Source organism: Podarcis filfolensis, assembly GCF_964270895.1.
Source record: "Podarcis filfolensis genome assembly, chromosome: 11".
Classification (NCBI taxonomy): Eukaryota; Metazoa; Chordata; class Lepidosauria; order Squamata; family Lacertidae; genus Podarcis; species Podarcis filfolensis.
The window spans coordinates 50,651,068-50,665,730 of NC_139613.1; the positions used below are offsets into that span (position 1 = coordinate 50,651,068).

The following is a 14,663-nucleotide window of genomic DNA, read 5'->3' on the forward strand; positions in this document are numbered from 1 at the left end:
TTTTAAAAAAGTTTGTTACCTTGATTTCTTATTTTTCCGGTAAGTTTTGCCATTTCTGCATATTCCATATGTTTTTGCTGGGACTTCTTCTTCTTTCCATTTTTGGGCAAGTAACATTCTTGTCGCTGTAGTCGCATACATGAATAAATTTCTATAGTTTGCGTAGTTCTGTCCCTATAATTCCCAAAACAAAGGCTACTGGGGGTTTTTTACAAACATTATTTTAAACATCTTTTTCAATTCATTATATATCATTTCCCAGTAAGCTTTAACAAGACCACCACATATGATAAAAAGAACCTTCTTTCTCTTTACATTTCCAACACTTATTTGATTTTGATTTATACATTTTTGCCAATTTACTCGGTGTTAGGTACCATCGATATAACATACAGCATACAGTTTCTAATGGATGTATAAATATAAGTGTGCTTGTTTGTGTGTGTGTCAGCACATGAACGAGCCTGCTCTTCCACATTCCATAATCGTGGATATGTTCTCTGAATAACTGTGGAAACACCATACATTCAAAACATATGACATCCCCCTAAGAATCCAGGGAACTATAGATAGTGGTGTAGCATGGGTTGCCAGTGTCCAGGGCCGTGCAGATGTGGGGGGAAGGGGGAGAAATGGATGGAGTATTCATGCACATTCAACTGCCAAATGGCATCTAGGTCACCCAGGAGATTGCAGCTGCAAAGATAAGAAAAGAAGAGTCATTCTGTTGTCTGGAGAGGTTACTTCCTGGTTTGGATGGAAGCTGTTTTCAACAGAGCCCAGTGATGGAAGCACGCAGAGGCAGCTCCAGGTGTCTAATTTTTGCACCCTAAACAATTTTGCACCCAGGGAACTGCCCCTATGGACCCCACTCTATGCCACTGGTACTAGGAATTATAGCCTTGTGAGGTGTAAACAACAGTTCTCATGATTCTTTGGAGAAAGCCATGTACTTTAAAGGTATGGTGTTCATGCAACCTAAGGCTACTATCTTGCTAAAGAAAGAGAGAAACATTTCAAGATAAATTGGAGACAATGCAAAGCTTGCATTAGGTGGCCAACTCCCAAGAGACTATGATCTACTCAGAGAGTTACAAGCTGCCAGTGATCTACCCCATTTTGGGGGGTTCAGGTGAAAGTTGTTGAGTTTTTCTTTAAGGAATGAAAGCCCTGTTTTTAGGGGTTCAGGTCAAGGTGGTTGAGTTTTGGGGGGGGAGCCAGTGATCTACCAGTGATCTGCCACAGACGTCCAGTGATCTATCGGTAGATCACGATAAACCTGTTGGACATGCCATATGGTTAATTTTTCAATGCCAATGTAAGATTTTCATGCCAAAAATTCTTAGGAACACACAATGCAAGACCAAGGCACATAAACACCCTCTACTGGTTTCATCCCTGCGGAAGTCAGTTTGGTTTGGCACCAGAGCTTCCTAGCCACCTTGACAATTCTATCACATTTGTTACAAGTTCCAGATTACTCTTGACACATTCATCTGAATTTAAGTCTGGGGATCAGATTGCTTTTGCTGGCCCTGGCCCAGGTGCACATTTAGTGGAAGGTGCGAAAGAGATTTCATATGCCCAAACCGTACATATGTTGCCTTCATCTGCACCATCAGGGAATCTTTGCAGGGTTCCTGATCACACGATTGCAGTCTGTGCAGGCACAATTTGAACATACGGAGACCCTTTCCCAACTTAGGCCAAAAGTGCGCACAAAGCAGCAACAGACACAAGTGGATGCAATGCTGCCCGCCTCCTGTAGGCACATTCAAATGAACATGTAAATAGGGTCGGGGTAAGCTACTCATTAGGGACGCGGGTGGCGCTGTGCTGTAAACCACTGAGCCTAGGGCTTGCTGATCGGAAGGTCGGCAGTTCGAATCCCCACGACAGAGTGAGCTCCCGTTACTCGGTCCCTGCTCCTGCCCACCTAGCAGTTTGAAAGCACGTCAAAGTGCAAGTAGATAAATAGGTACCGCTCCGGCGGGAAGGTAAACAGCGTTTCCGTGTGCTGCTCTGGTTCACCAGAAGCAGCTTAGTCATGCTGGCCACATGACACGGAAGCTGTCTGTGAACAAACGCCGGCTCCCTCGGCCTATAGAGCGAGATGAGCATGCAACCCCAGAGTCGTCCGTGACTGGACCTAATGGTCAGGGGTCCCTTTACCTTTAAGCTACTCATTAACATCCAAGCTCCAGGAGTACAAAGTCATTCTGGCTTGTTAATAATCATGGGTAATGCTGTGAAAGTCAAATCTGGAGTATCTGGGATGGTGTCCTCAATCACTAGTGCTTGGAAGTGTCCAGGGATGATTTCTCTAAAGAAGAAAAAAATCAGACATCTTTATTGAAAGTTCAAAAAGTACATAATTAAGTGGGTCCAAAAAATGATTGATTATACTGAATTAGATAGCCCATCCGAAAAACTAAAGAACAAACCAAGGAAAGAATTCATTTCAAAACGGGAAGTATTTAAAATATATTTGAAAATTAATAATACTGACTTAAAATCCATAGCGGCTTTTGAATAATTCCAACAATATCATTCATCAGTTATGCGATTTAACAGATTTTGATGTGATTTGAGATAACAGTAACAACACATATTGGCAGTAAAGAATGGTAATTCGAATTACGGAGTAGATGGGAAGTCAGGTTTAAAAAGAAGAGACCATTACAGTTTAAGGATTATGAAATTTATATTAATTCTTTATGTATGGCGTGACTGATGGTACTTTCTCTATGGTTTATTTTGTCCTTTTTGTTGTGTGCTGAGCAAACAAACAAACAAACAAAGGACATAATTATATGTGCACTAAACATGGTGAGACATAAATAAGAGAGAGAGGGAGAGAGAGAGAAGAAACAGCACATGTATAGAAGAGAAAATAAAGGAGGGAGGGGGAAAACCCAAAACTGTATACTTTACAAAGTTGTTACTGTACTTCACCAGATCTTAATCTAGTACAGTGGTACCTTGGGTTAAGTACTTAATTCGTTCCGGAGGTCCGTTCTTAACCTGAAACTGTTCTTAACCTGAAGCACCAGTTTAGCTAATGGGGCCTCCTGCTGCCGCCGCGCCGCCGGAGCCCGATTTCTGTTCTCATCCTGAAGCAAAGTTCTTAACCTGAAGCACTATTTCTGGGTTAGCGGAGTCTGTAACCTGAAGCGTATGTAACCCGAGGTACCACTGTACAGTGTTTGTAAGAATGGGTTCCAAATATCATTGAATTTGTCCGTGTCAAGTCTGTGTTTATACGCAAGTTGTTCCTATGTTGAGAGTTTGTATAAGTCTTCAATCCAATCCTAGAAGGGAGCCGCATTTTTATTTTCCCAGTTCATCAGTATCAAGTCTTTTTGCTGTGGTAAGGGCACAGAGAGTCCATTCTTATTGTCCTTTTGTAAGGTTCCATGTGCTGGGTATATAATTCAAGAGGGTATATAATTTAGAATAAGGTTACCAGATTTTTTTCATTGAATCCAGGGACACTTATCAACTTCAGTAGGAATGATAGGATTTTCTCAGGGGACTGATTTGTAAATCTGGGGACTGTCCCTGGGAAACAGGGATGTCTGGTAACCTTACTTTAGAATATCCTGGGACGATTTCCTGAGTTGTTATTCTAGGGAGGCTTCTGCTGAATGGCAGCCACAGCTTTCAGCAGTGGTGGGCTTTGGGCTCTCAAATTTCATCTGTGTTCTGTGTAATGCTAAAATTTGACATTGTGCTTGTGTCGCCCCCTGTGGCACCATGGCCAAGTGCGGCTGAACCAGTCATGCTACCCTAAAACTGCCTCTGCTTCCAGCAAATGATTATCTGACCACTATTGCAGTTTAAAAGCCAATCTCTTTGCTTTCCCCGCCATAGCTGGCTTATAAACAAATGTTATTAAATGAGTTTGCTCTTTAAAAATTATTCCACACATCTAGCGTCATTAGACAAATTGCTTTCCTTACTCCGGTGGTCAAGGGTGAAAGAAAGCCAAACATTTAGGTGCAAATTCAAAAGCACTTAATTACTGCAGTTCAGCGCTGCAAACCTTTGTTCGTCTTGAGTTTGTAATTCCCAGAGAATTACATGGCTAAATGATTTGTGAGGTTTAAAGGTTTGTAAATTCAGGGTGGACCAATGAAAAGCAAACATACAATAACCAGACACAATTCGCCACTGCCACATTAAATGTTCAAAACTACTGACCCTCTGGTGATTCAATATCAGCGTTGCCCACCACATTTAGCGGGTGAATTTTTTTGCAAATTTTTCCCATAAGGGGTCTTAAAAAAATATGTATCTGGGTGTGAGGAATTCAAATCTGCTATTATATTTGTGACTGGACAGTATTTAGCTTGGTAAGTCAATGTTTGGGGAAGAAGCACATAAACTGCTTTTGGAAAACCAAAGAATTTTAACTTTACCTTCTGAAAATGTCAGGCAATGCTAAATAATTATTATAATAATAAATAAATAAATATATTAATATATAAGTGCAAGAACTTTGCAATCATTTTTAATGATTTCTATGCACATTTTACTTATCAAGCAACACTAAATTATACCGATTTATACCAATTTAACTAAAATATATTTTGAATTCCCAAGTCATGATACAACAGCTTTTTAGCACCCACCATTTTTGGAATTTGAAAATTGAAAAATTCAGCACACGTGAATTCAGCAGGTGTCCAGAGGCTGAGGTAAAATAGGAGTTTGGTTAAAGGAGGGCTGAACACCAAATTTCTACTCACTGAATAATGCCTCATTTTACTCTTTTTAGTTTCTGCCTTTGCCAGAGAAAAAAACTAAACTGCAAACTTGAATCAGCAGATTCATCAACTAAAGCTTGAACTGTTTAAATTGGTGATGGCCAATATTAACCAGCACTTTGTGTGTTGGGGTGCTGTTGCTACTTTGCAACTTAGTCCCCTCAGTCTGGATGCTCTCTTATATGTATATTTTGTAGGTATCACAAATCCACCATATGTCCCTTGTGCTTTCTTATCCAAAAGGAAATTTCTCACACTTGGGGAAGCGGAGAGCACATATCAATAGATACAGGGTTTCCTTTTTCATTCTGTGCAGTTATTGTGCAATGTTTGATGTTTCTTCACACTCAGCAGACCAGTAAACAAGTATTGCCTCATGTACACTGGGTTCAGTTACAATGTAACCATCAATTTATTTCGGCTTGCTGCTAGTAAATATACATTAAGAGTACAAACAGTACCCATTTGGCTTTAGCAGTGTTCCAGATGTGGACTGATGCTCAATTTAATCCTATTAACAACTGTTAGACTAGGTCAATTTGCAGTCGGCTGTATGCAATGAATGCTATTTTGAGCTGTACGTCTTCTTATTCCGTAATGCTAGGAATCGTTTTCATTAGGGGATTGACTGAGAAAGTTGGTTACCTTCAGTCATTTTAATACCAGTGTCTTGCCTCGGTAATGGACTGGATGAGAGCCTACAAACTGAAGCTCAATCCAGATAAGACAGAGACACTGTTAGTGTGTGGTTCCCTAGACCAGATGGCTGGGAGGTTGCCTGCTCTTGATGGGGTTACACTTCCTCTGAAGGAGCAGGTTCTTAGCTTGGGGGTACTCCTGGATCCTTTGCTGTCGCTCGAGGCTCAGGTGGCTTCAGTGGCCCAGAGTGCCTTCCATCAGCTTCGGCTGGTATCCCAGCTACACCCTGATCTGGACAACGATAGCCTAACTGCTGTTGTTTATGCCCTGGTAACATCAAGGTTAGATTATTGCAATGTGTTATACGTAGGGCTGCCTCTGAAGAAGGTTCGGAAACTTCAGCTAGTGCAGAATTCAGTGGCCAGGTTGCTCACCAGCGCAAGATGGTTTGAGCATATTACACTGATCCTGGCCCCACTGTGCTGCCTACCAGGCCCAATTCAAAGTGCTGCTTTTGACCTTATAAGCCTTAAACGGCTCAGGACCGCAATACCTTAAGGACCACCTCTTTCCTGGACCCTGAGATCAATCTCTGAGGCCCTCCTTCGTGTGCCTCCCCCTTGAGAGGTCTGGAGGGTGGCAACATGAAAAAGGGCCTTCTCTGCAGTGGCTCCCCGTCTGTTGAATGCTCTTCCCAGGGAAGTTCGCCTGGCGCCTTCATGATACACCTTTAGGCGCCAGGCAAAAATGTTCCTTTTTAACCAGGCCTTTGGTTGTCCTGATCGGCATCCTATGCCCTTTTAAAATGTGTTTCTGGGGGGGGGGGGCTATTGGGTTGTTTTAGTTTTATTATGTATTTTGTGGTTTTATATCTTGATTTTATTCTGTGAACGGTCCTGAGACCCCAGGGTATAGGTCAGTATATAAATTCAATAAATACCACCACCACTAATAATAATAATAAACTAAATATTTGAGACACAATACATCTGTGACATAAATCCATAATGTTCTCTAGTTATAAATATTGGTATCAGCTCAGCATATAATTTTCATGAAGAGACTCGAAAGTAAATGCTACGTGGTATATACAATGCTACATTTGTGTGAAGCTTCAGTATGATTTCCATTAGTTTGATTACAACATCCTTTCGTACAGTTTTGCTGGTTTATGTTAGGCTGCATCTTTTCTATCCCTCTTTAGCAGAACTAAATTTAAGATCCGGCAGGCACCACAGGAACATCAGATTGCTTATTTATTTTACTGCCAAACAGTGTGCTCCTGTTGAAAGTCAGTCAAGGGATGCCTTTGCAGCTTTGTGACTAGTCCTGGAGGTGATGGTTATAGGGGCAAACGTTGGCTGCAGCAAAAGGAATTATAGATCTGCAGCCACCATTTTCATAGGTAAAGTTAAAGTTAAAGGACCCCTGGATGGTTAAGTCCAGTCAAAGGTGATTATGGGGTTATGGCATTCATCTCACTTTCAGGCCAAGGGAGCTGGCGTTTGTCCACAGACAGCTTTCTGGGTCATGTGTCCGGCATGACTAAACCACTTCTGGCGCAACAGAACACTGTGATGGAAGCCTGAGCACATGGAAATGCCATTTACCTTCCTGCCACGGTGGTACCTATTTATCTACTTGCACTGGCATGCTTTTGAACCGCTAGGTTGGCAGGAGCTGGGACAGAGCAACAGGAGCTCACTCTTTCATGGGGATTCAAACTTCCGACCTTCTGAGCAGCAAGCCCAAGAGGCTTGGTGGTTTAGACCACAGTGCCACCAGCGTCATAGCAGCTGGTGGGAGGAAGATTAGGTTGGGAGAGAGGAAGAAGATGGTGTGCTTCCCCTGCCATGCAAAGTCACCATCAGTTAGCCCTAATGAGCTGGTCTAACCATGCTTTGTTATATGGCATTAGTGCTAAGGCTGCTTTATGCTAAATTACAGAAAAGAAATGAAATCCCTTGCTTAAAATAATGACTTTTCCCCAGTGCAATGCTGTTTAAGAGGTTGAATGGCCTGACTGGTGTCAGCTAAACCTATGCGTCCAACATACGGTAATTAAATACTAAACATCATTTGGGATTGATTTGCACTAGTAACTGAGAATGCTGAAGCTTCACATACCGGTTCCAATCCCTCATCTACACAATTCTTAGTAATTCATGGGAGTGATTCACATGCCAGATCCCAGGATGGAAGTTAGTGCCTTCATGAGTCATTCTCTAAACACAAAGATGTACAAAAGAATCACTCAAAATAGATTTGCAGTTAACTTCATACACAATATTTGTGGGTCCAAAAGGGGCTCTGTCTGTTCCTGCTCATTCAATATGTAGTCCCTTTCAGGTTGCCACAAGCAACCCTTCAACTCCAACTGCCATGCTTTCCTTAATGTTCTGGGGTTGTATTGAACTTTTGCGAGCCATGTCCCAGTGGGAGTGGGGAAGCCCCAAGACTGGGCGGAGGAATCTTGCATTGCTCATGCAAGCCAGGCTCCAAGTATGGGGTGTTTTTTGCTTTATGACATTTTTCAAAATGGAAAGTTAACAGAAATGCAGGCCCAGATGACACCATCTTATTTTGTAGATTATCTTTTTGCATTTTAGTGAATGATTCACTGTACAACCATAGAAGATTGGGGTTTCATCTGCCCATTTTTTTAAGGGAGAAAAAAAGGATCCTATCACAAAATTAACAATATGCATTGATTTCCTAGCTCAGTGATGTGATAATGTTTTCATTCTGCAAATGTAATGGCTGTGTTGCGAGAAATTAGGTCAGTGGAACTTAAATTAGCAGAATCCTTCATCCTTGTAGTTCACTGAATAAAGACGCTAGGTCTACTCTCATGCATACATTATAGGCTTTTTCGCCTGTAGCATAAAATGCCAGCTGACATAACAGCAGGAAACACACCAAGCAGTCTATCTCAGTAGGCTTCTTTGGTAACCAAAGGTAAACCTAATTCACTGGCAGATTACCCATCTGCCCTGCCTTGGAGGCAAATATGCATTGATAATGACAAACCATGCATTGCAGCATCTTGCGCAATATAATTTCTTACTTGCAATATAATTTCTCTCTTGTGCTTACAGACACATGCTCCAATATGCTAGGTAATGACATTTGGGTTCCTTTTTAAACTTAGTTTAGATGTTAAACAGAAGGATCAGAAAATAAAACAAAAGCTCCATTTGTTCTCGTTTTGGTTGATTGCTTCTGGAGCTAACATTTTCCTTTCACACGATGGGAAGAAAACCAGTATGAAAGAGATATACCTTGTTACATGCCCATATCCAACACCCACCCATTTTACACGATGGTGGAATTTTAGACTCTGGACTGAATAGCTCTACAGAAAATGCCCCTTTAGATGGCAACTGTGTGTATTACCAGCCCTGAGAGCTGCCTTGTTTTGCAAGCCAACATCTATTCCTGCCCATTTACTTTTTCCTCCTTGAGCTCTGGAAACGCAAAGCATAATTCTCTCCCCCCCCCCCCATACACACACACGGGCATCTCTTTCCCCTCCCTCCGCCGCCGCTTTTTGCAATTCCGTTCCCAACATCTCGCGGCTGAAACACTTGGCGATCTTCTGAAATAGACGGAAATACTTGGCGATCACATATTTCTACGCGCGCGCGTTGGCAGCGAGTTCAGCGACTCCCTCGCGCGGACGTTCAAGGAGCGCAGCAGCCGCCGGGGCTTTCCTTTTATGTTGCAGTCGGGGTGGGTGGCTCCGACCCACCGGCGTCCTGCAGTGCGACCCACAACCCTGCCCAGCGCGTTGCAGCGCCAGCCTGGGAGCCCAGCGACAAGCAGGAGGCCGAGTCTCCACCTTCACTCTAGCCTCTCCGGCTCTCCATTGGGCCATTACGTAAATGCCAGCAGCTTTCTCCTTTCTCCCTCCTCCTCTCTCTCACCCCTCCCCACCCCCACCCCCCAGTTTCGCCTAGTTATGCAATACCCAGCAGCGCGCACATCCACTGTAACGCACACACAAACACATCGAGGGAGGGGAAGCGTCCGAGGAGAGAGCGAGAGGAAGAAAGGGCGGAGCAGGGAAGGGGGTTCACTTCGAGTCTGGCCCTGCCCTTGTCCCTTCCCCCCCACTCCGGGCGCATCCATTGGCCGTTCCCGGGAAAGCGGAGAGCTCCGATTGGCGCCCGGCAGCCGCCACTCACCGCCCAAGCTGGCATGAGGAGTGTGCGTTGTGAGGAGCGTACAGTATTGACCTACTAACACAGATCTCTCTCCAGCGGCGTCGGCTGCGTCGTCGGCAGAAGGCGCGTTCCTCGGCTGCGCCCGGCTTCTCCACTCTCTCCCGAGCGCACATTCTCCTCCTGGCGCGCGACGGGAAGGACGTCTTCGGGCTGCTCCTGCTGCGAGGGTCTTTCTCTCTCTCTCTGCCTGCCTGCCTGGCCCCTGCTCTCGCTGCCTGGTTGTAGTCAAGGACCTGCTCGCCTCTCGGCCCCTCTCCAAAGCGACCGGCTCCGACGGGAAGCAGATGCCGACGGGATCTCCGGCGAGCGAGGCGCGCGCTCGGTCCCTCTCGGCCCGAGCAGCTTGCCCAGGTACAGGAAGCTTCCGTCGGGGACATTGCTCGTCTGAAGGGGGTCCTTCTCTCCCCCACCCCGCCCACCTTCCCTCGGTCCTTTCCCGACGAGACTCACTCTGTCCTGGTGTACGTTTACCCTTCTAGACACGGGTTCGTTGGAGAAATTCGACCCTCTCCATGCGCCCTTCTACCTAGCAGTAACTTTTCTCGCCCTCTGGCACGTCAGCGCCGGGACTCGCCGCCTGAAGGCGGCCGCTTTGATTGCAGCCCCCCTCGGAGCAGCTTCCCCGGCTCGGCTGGCTCAGAGCTCGGCGCTGCTCTTACATAATAAGATGCCTCCTCCGGGGTGGAGGGAAATCGGGATTGGGGAGCAGGAGGAATGAGGCACGGGAGACTTGATCTTAAAGCTCAGAGATCTTGCCACCATTCCTTCTTGTATGAGCAGGGATTGGTGGGGGTGGGGAGATGGATGGTAAGCGAGGGCATGGATGGGAGGGTTGGCTGAAGGAATCGTTGACGGGCAGCAAAGGATTAGGAAAATGCCTTGTTAATAGTGGCATGCGCCTTGGAAGAAGAGTTCTTTGAAACGCGCCCGTTTCCCCCTGGGAAGCATCTGAAGCGCCCGAGGGGCTGGCGGGCTTGTTATTTCATCTCCGCGCATTGCATAATCGGTCCACGGCGAGTTATTGGCGAGCGCTTCAGAGAGGAGGTGAGCGTGCAATGCTTTGGTAATTTTGGTGCAGCGTTAGGGAATACGGTCCCCATTTACACATCTTATCTATTTCTGGATATCTTAGGGAAGGTCTGCTTTTTTAGAATAAAAAAAAAAAAGCCCCATGATGAACTGGTGCTGCGCGTGAGATTCCTTGTTTATTCCTTACGCTGCGTTCTTTTAAGCTGCTAGAGAAAGGAAGACACGTAACAATCGCCTGATTCGGGGCTGTTCTGATGTATGTTATGTGTATGTGGGGGGTGGGGGAGAATTCGGTTTATATTGGCCGGTGCCTTTTGCTCTCTCTTGGCAGCTGGTTTTCAGGCACTGCGTTTCCTGATCGTTCCTGGAAATGTTGCATTATGCAACCACGGCATTCGCTGGCGGCCAGGTTAGGCAGCTAATTACGCGATTTGATAAATCTCGCCACAAAGAAACTAGAGCAATCTCGGCCTTAAAATAAAACCACGATTTCCAAAGTCATCCCTCTTGCATCTCCCTCCCCTGTCGGAAAGTAGATCGCTGCTGCGTAAGTTGGGGAAAGGCAGCTCGGCTTGTTGAATGTGTGCCACGTCCCTTAAAACGAAAATTGTGCACGTCTATATTTAGCCCTATCACATTTGAGCAATTGTGGCTCCGTGGGCTATTTCTGGTCTTTTCTCCAGAGCTGTGCAAATAGACGTTCAAGGACATTTGCTGGCGTTTTCAACTCCACGCCTTGGGAGACGTTTTGATAAGGCTGGTATTTTTAGGAAGGCATTTCGCTCACACATCAAGTGGCTTGGTAGGTGTTGGCTTTCGTGCATGATTCACCCTCCTCCATAGAGATATACATACATACATACATACATACATACATACATAAGCTTATATATACACAAGCTTGTTACGCATTTCGGGAAAAAGTGAGAGGTGCCTCTGATCTCGTCGTAGCCCCTGCAATTTGCAACCAAGAACGACAAAGTCGGGCTGGCGCGGGCGGCGAAAGGCGGAGGGGGAGGGTGCGCGCGGGGTGCGGAGTCTTTATTTCAACATATGTGACGGTCGGCGTAACGTTACAAAACACACACCCAACAACAATGCCCAGCCTGATTTAGGTCAGTAGCACATTTCAGATGGCCAGAATCCCAGCGTGCGATCGAAATCTATGCAACTCTCGCAATAGTGTGGTTTTGCAACTATTAAACCCGTCTGGGTTTGGGTGGGGGCTTGCTTTTTCAAAAAAAAAAAGGGGGGGAGGGAGAAATCCTGATGCTGAATCACTCTAAAAATATAAGAATGTTCAGAAATCCAAGGTTTGCGCGGGGGTGGGGTGGGGGTGGCGGCGAGGAGCGCAAAATCGGGTTCGACAATTGTTGATTTTCTGCTTGTGGCTCTTTTAATGAGAGAGACCGAGGTCTTTCTGCATTCGAGTCAGAGCTCTTGCCCCGATTAACAAGGGTCCCACTGCGACCCCTTAGAAGTAACCGGCGCGTAATTCGGGGCGTTTGTGCGTTCAGAGGACAGCTAAGAGGAGCAGAGCCGGGAGGGGAAGAACTCCTTCTGGACTCGGGAGAGCCCGGCGCTTCTCCGAGGCCGGGGGCGTCGGGCAACGAGGGAACTTGCGTTGCTTGCCTGCCCGCCTGCCGCCGCCGCCCGAGGGCTCTCGAGCCGCCTTAGGCGTTGGTTGTTATGACTGGGGCCGGAGCGCGCGTTGGAAGGGGCCTGGATGGCGCTGCCGCCGCGCTTTGCATTCCTTTGTTCTGCGAAGGGGGGGTGGGGGTGGAGAGAAGGCGAGGCAGAGCTCCGGGGAGTGAGGCGGGGAGAGAGGGCGCACAAGAGGAGGAGACAGGCGGGCTGGAGCGGAGTCGGCGAGAGGAGTAAATAAGGCAGGAGAGCGGTCGTTTTGCACGGACAGGGAGCGCGAGCAGAACAAGCTGGCCCCGGGGAGGGATGCGGCTCCAGTCACGTAGTGTGTGTACTCGCTGTTGCAACGACGGGGGGCGGGCCCAAGAGCTCCTCGCTCTGGCTTCTCCACCCTCCCGGGCCCCGCTTTCTCTCCGCCCCTCCAGACTTGGCAACGGAGCTGGCAGCTCTCACGTTTCCTCCCGAAACAGAGCGAAGGTTGGGCGCGCGCGTTTGACGGCGACCCCGTCCGCTTTTGCGCCTCCTTGGGCAGCCCGGAATGCCGCCCCTTCTTGGGCGCAATTGGCTGGCGAGTTTTCTTTCCAGAATTTTTGCTCTTGCGCAAAAGCGTATGGGCGTTTGCGCGCGCGCTCCTTACCTTTCATGTAAACTCTGCGGAAAAGTCCCAAACACCCCATCGTGTGTATAAAGGATGCCTGTTTAGCTCCCCTATAGCACAGTGGCTTCTAAGTAAAAACACAAAAAACCCCAGCCCCCCTTCCCCTTTCCTTGGCCCAAGCCTTTCCTCGGAGATTTTCCACAATTCAGACTTCTTAACCAGGTCAGTGTTAATTCCTGTAAGGGGTGCTTACTGGAGATGGAATAATTACTTGTTAAAACAATAGGGATGTGTGATGAGGCTCATATCCATTTGCAGATTCTTACCGCCCCCCCCCCCCAAAAAAAAAGTGAGGAGGGGATACTGCAGGTGGCATTTCCAGAAAGGAAAGGATTTAACTACTGTTGCCAATGGTGTTATTAGTTTGGTAATTTCCCTGCATATTCAAGAGTGCTGCTGGGTTTTGTTTTTTTACAGTAGCTATAAAGTAATTATTGTTAACTGCTGCCAGGAAAACAAGCTTTGCCGGCCAACTTTAGTACATTTTTACTCAGAGGTAATTCCTGCCCTATGCATGCGTACTTGTGTTGGGTAGAGCTTACTCCCAGGTCATGAAGGTTGTCTGCATACTTCACCTTTAAAACACACACTTTCTCTCAAAGCACGTTGGACACTGTAGCAGGGCTGAACAATGTCCAGTTTTCAACATCCTGATTTATCACCAGCTGTTTATTGGATGTACCGATATATCATGATGTCTCAAAAAAGGATGGATACTATGTAGTGGGGAATGGGGTAATGTCTGGGCAACTGCTACTACTTAGGATTCTAAAACAGATACATTTTTACTTACCTTTAACATAGTGTTGCAACTGTTATTTTGTAGCACAGAGCAACAGGGGAGGCAGGAATAAGAGAAGTGATGACCAGCTTCACGCTTTCTCTCACATTGCAATTTTTTACATAGTGGGCACATACACACATTGCTATTCACAAGATATCGCCATGCCAAATATTATGAAGCTGTTGCCACAATGTGGACTCCAAACAGATTTTGGACGATGCACTGATACATTGCCCAGCCCTACACTGTAGTTTGTTAAGAGTCGCCAGGAATTGTAACCTGGTAAGGGGTAAACTACAGTGCCCAGAATCCTTTGAGAGAAGCAATGTGCTTCAACTTTAATGTTTAGTGTATACACAGCCTTAGTGTGCCGAGGACCAGGCAAATCCTGGGGATTAGGCCCTAAAGGACTGGGGACTAAGTATGGCAGCAGTTAGTCTAGTTATCCCAAGTCAAAGCATTTCTTTTTTTAAAAAAAATAATAATATTTATTAAGCGTTTCAAGATTACAAAAAGAAAAAAAAGAGTTAAACAAAACAGAACAATACAATACAAGAAAAACAAAAACACTACTTAACAAAACAAAAACAGAAACAATTAAAAACACATCCAATATTTCCATATCTTATCTTTCATTTACTTGTTTCAGCGACCTCCTCGCACCTCCCATTTTTGTATTCCAGTTCAGTTAGCTATTTCAGCAAATCCTTTCCATCTTCCTCAGTTTTTGTCCTATAATTTATCTTAACACAATCTAACCTTATTTTTCCCTTTAGTCCATTAACAATCTATTTTTACTTAATTCTTTATAACATTTCTGCTAAAGCCATATAACTTCATTCCAGCATCCTTCTAACATTCATTAATTCCAAGTCAAAGCATTTCCATGATTTCAAAACAACTGTATTCTACTG

The 14,663-nt window shown here is 45.6% G+C and overlaps 1 protein-coding gene and 1 long non-coding RNA gene across 5 annotated transcripts in view; one reads left to right on the forward strand and one right to left on the reverse strand.

Moving 5' to 3' along the window:
- On the reverse strand, positions 1-10,052 carry LOC310745077. Of its 3 annotated transcripts, none has more exons than XR_014539900.1 (3): positions 9,596-10,052; positions 7,536-7,633; positions 1-696 (listed from the first exon to the last, which is right to left on the reverse strand). It is a non-coding gene; the product is annotated as an uncharacterized lncRNA (long non-coding RNA). The 3 variants fall into 3 exon arrangements; XR_014539902.1 differs by lacking the exon at positions 1-696 and adding an exon at positions 4,568-6,769 and having other exon boundaries at positions 9,596-9,661; XR_014539901.1 differs by lacking the exon at positions 7,536-7,633 and having other exon boundaries at positions 9,596-9,726.
- NFIL3 (nuclear factor, interleukin 3 regulated) overlaps positions 9,848-14,663 on the forward strand; it is a 22,476-nt gene continuing 17,660 nt past the window's right edge. Inside the window, exon 1 of one of the 2 annotated variants that reach the window (XM_083577019.1) lies at positions 9,848-9,985. The gene's annotated coding sequence lies outside the window, so the exon portion shown is untranslated. Of the gene's footprint in view, positions 9,986-10,569; positions 10,679-14,663 lie in introns of those variants that run through there. The other variant, XM_083577020.1, reaches the window with a different exon arrangement.